This window comes from Gossypium raimondii, chromosome 5 (assembly GCF_025698545.1).
Source record: "Gossypium raimondii isolate GPD5lz chromosome 5, ASM2569854v1, whole genome shotgun sequence".
Taxonomy (NCBI): domain Eukaryota; kingdom Viridiplantae; phylum Streptophyta; class Magnoliopsida; order Malvales; family Malvaceae; genus Gossypium; species Gossypium raimondii.
The window spans coordinates 33,677,984-33,681,897 of record NC_068569.1 but is presented as its reverse complement, the minus strand read 5'-3'; the positions used below and the strand labels follow the sequence as shown (position 1 = coordinate 33,681,897).

The following is a 3,914-nucleotide window of genomic DNA, read 5'->3' as shown; positions in this document are numbered from 1 at the left end:
CTGATTTAGAAGTTACCTTATTGGATTTTGCAGATTTAATTTCCGATGAAACTGGAATTTCAACACTCGGTTGAATTTTCTCTGAGTCTTGAGCGTCAGCTGGCTCCTTCTCAACTTCGATGGAATTGGGCTCTAAAGTCTTTTCACTCCTCAATGTTAACACCTTACAATGCTCTTTCCCTTGATTCCTCGGATTCTCCGTATCACTAGGTAACGCACCTTGTGGTCGGTTTCTGAGTTTAGCTGCAAGCTGGCCCACTTGATTCTCCATATTCCTTAGAGAGGCATCATTGTTCACCATGTATGCTTTCAATAAATTCTCTAGGCTATTGGATGGTTCAGCTTGGGTTGGTTTCTGAGCTTGTTGGGAAAAACTAGGTGGCTGGGTCGATCTAGGTTGGACATAATTGTTATTGGTTCCTGCCCTTTGGTTAATCCAAGAAAAATTCGGGTGGTTTCACCATGATGGGTTATAGAAATTGGATTGCAGCACTTGCCTTCACACATATTCTGGGTTCGATGGACATTCTTCGAACAAATGTCCTTCCCGACAATAAACACAGGCTACATTTTCAAATTGATTCAGTGGCTGTGCTGCAAAACTATTACACCCATTAGTAGTAAGATTTTTTAACATTGAGGATATTGATGATACTTGAGATGTGAGTGAAGTAAGAGCGTCTACTTCATGTATTCCAGCAACTCATTTTCCTAACGCTGCCTAATTGGTTGGTCATTGATAATTGTTGCTGGCAATCCTCTCAATGATTTCATAAGCCTTATTATAAAACTTAGAAAGGAGAGCACAATTAGCAGAAGCATCCACTACCATCCTCGTGTGAGTATTGAGACCATTATAAAATGTCTCAAGTTGTATGCAATGTGGGATTCCATGATGAGGGTACTTCCATAATAATTTTTTGTACCTTTCCCATGCCTCATACAATGACTCATAATCCATTTGTTGGAAAGTATTGATCTCGTTTCTCAAATTAGCATTCTTGATAGGCGAAAAATACTTCATAAGGATTTTTTTTCTAACTCTTGCCATGTTGAAATTGAGTTTGGTGGTAATGAGTTCAACCACGCTCGAGCTTTGTCCCTTAGTGAATATGGGAACAGATTCAATCATAATGCATCTTCGGGTACTCCTGCTAACTTGAAAGAATTGCTCACCTCCATAAACAGTCTTAAGTGTAGGTAACGATCTTTGGTAGGCATTCCACTGAATTGGCCCACTACTATCTGAAGCATCTGGAACATGGCTGGCTTCAACTCGAACTATTGTGCCTCAATTTCAAGTCTCCTAATACCCGAATTAAGATCATGAAATACTGGCACGGCATACTGTCCCAAAGCTCTATCCCTATCATCAGCAATAAGGATAGGATTTTGAGCAAGGTTTGCTCCGTTTCCTTGATTCAGATTTTCGAAGTTCATCTCTTCAGTCCTTCTCTGACTTACTTGACTTCTTCGCTGTCGAAAAGTTCGTCCAATCTCAGGGTCTACAGGGAGTAAATTGATGATTCGGTCAATACTCATAAACACCTGAAATAATCACAGAAAAATTAACTAAATTAAAATTTGAACAAAAAAATAAACCAAAATGCAAAACTAACAACTTCACAAATAATGACTTTTTAAAAACATAATCCCTAGCAACGACACCAAAAACTTGGAACGACAGAAATGTGAAAGTGTACACAATCGCAACAAGTAATAAAGTGACAAGTAAATGTCGAGTTATCGTACCCACAGGGACTGTGAAAAGAATTATTTATGAATGCTATTTAAAGCACTTTGGTGAAGAAAAATATTTTGTTTGAAGAGGGTGATTAAAAACTAAGATTTTAAACTAAGTGAACTAAATAAATCTCAAATGCACGATTTCAAAATAAGATTTTAATCAAGATGACATAATTGTGTTAGATTAATTACATTTCTTAACTTAGAATTATTAGACTCTTGTTTATACGGTTACGTATAATTTCACGACAACTCGGTAATTTGCTAACTTATGAACATACTCACCTACCAAAATCCATTTATCTCATGACTATATCCCTATGTCAATTCAACCGATTAAACAAATCTTAATAGCCAAATATGTTATTGCACATACATACTTATTAAATCGAAATAATCTCTTGTACATATCCCTATGTCAATTCAAACAGTTAACTCGATTTAATAAACACATAAAACACTATGTGAGGTAAAAAAGTTTAATCACAATAATCTTGCAAGTTATTCAAGGCAAATGTATCGTCAGATACCGTTGCTAATCTAACCCTCAGCTACCTTAGATGATTAAACATGCCTCGATTAAGTCATCGTGTCCATTAATTACAATTTCAATCCGTTTAAATAATTAATTCATTAGTTACCTAACAATTGTAATGCAAGAATAACTTAGTCATGATTTTACTTAATCAAGCATCTTACCGAGGCCTATAACAACATAAACACAATTTCAATAATTTTAACAAACGAAATGCAATCAACCTAACATGAATTAAATTTAGGCTAAATTGACTAAATTAACTATTCCAACAACATAAATATTCATAGATATGTTCAGCATAACAACAACAGAAATTAAAGAGATAGGGAACAAGAATCAAATCCTGTGTTTTTCCGTGGCTTGACTAGTTGCGCCGTTCTTCCTTTTCTGTTGTCCTCATCGACCAAGGCTGCTATGAACACTTAATTGCTGCTCCAAATAGCTGATGAATGCCCATTTCCGAATAGGAGAAATCGGCAAGAGAGCAAGGGAATTTTGGAATGGAAAAGAAGAGATAAAGTGGACAGAAGAGAGGAAAGATGTGAAAGCTTGAGGTGTGTTTCTAAAATAACCAGCCTAATGGGTTTTTAATAGCTGAGGAGGGCTACTAAAAATAGCTAAAATTATCAGCCAAAGAGCCATCCCTTGGCCAGCCACACATGTGGCAAGGTTGATAGTTTTAACTTTGCTAATTTAGGCTTGGGGCAAATCTATAAAGCCAGCAATTGTGGAGGGGTTTGAATGCAACTTGAACAAGTCTTCAAGGGCCTCTTTGCAAGAAAAAATAATCAGCTAATAAGCTGATTTGGGTCAGCTCTTGGGGTGGTTTTTGGGCTGTCCATTTCTTGGTCGGTTCGGTTCACTCAGTTCAGTTCATCTGGACCACTTTTTCATAATTAATTAATAATAATTTATTAACGCAAATTAAATTTGATATAAGTTAAAATTAATTATATTATAAATTAATACATATAATTTTGGACCGTTTTAGGCTAAAATTTTGTTTGCCTAAATACTTCAAATTGCTTCTCAGTTTTGTGCTTCTAGCAATGTCTGCCGATCCATTTTTCTCCTTTTGTGCAAATCTGTCGAAAATATCCAAAATTCATCAAAATTAATTATAAAATTAACTAAAATTCAATATCTTCATATTTTAAGTGCACTTTAATTATTTTGTAAAAATTAATTATTTTTTCGACAAGAATTTTATCGAAACTGTATAATTTTAAGTTAAAAAGGATATGTAAAAATGTGTAAATTTTCGTGTTTGCAAGTTCGCATGCATATTGGGTGTCCCAAACATACAAGAATGAAACAATATTACGCAATATAACTGACTCGCTGTAAGCTCTAATTTATATAGGTTTTTTCTAGTAGCTTTTACCACCTTTTTACTTAAAAATAATACTAATCTCGAGTATTTGTTAATTAATTTAGTGAATTTTGCTTAAACCTCGATAATGAACATGAATTTATAAAATATGCAAAATTTTCATTTATTACATGAATTTTGTGGATAAATTAAATTATTTCATGTTATTTTTTAAAGTGTTATATTTAATTGTGCAGTGGGAACATGAAGTTGATTTAATAAAGAGCTTATTATAAAGTTGCATGAACATGAGCTATT

At 34.3% G+C, this 3,914-nt stretch overlaps 1 non-coding gene across 1 annotated transcript; it reads left to right on the top strand.

The window, feature by feature from the left end:
- The first annotated feature begins 887 nt into the window (after positions 1–887).
- LOC128041444 (small nucleolar RNA R71) lies at positions 888–994 on the top strand. Its single transcript, XR_008196466.1, has one exon. It is a non-coding gene; the product is annotated as a small nucleolar RNA R71 (small nucleolar RNA).
- Positions 995–3,914: the final 2,920 nt, after the last annotated feature.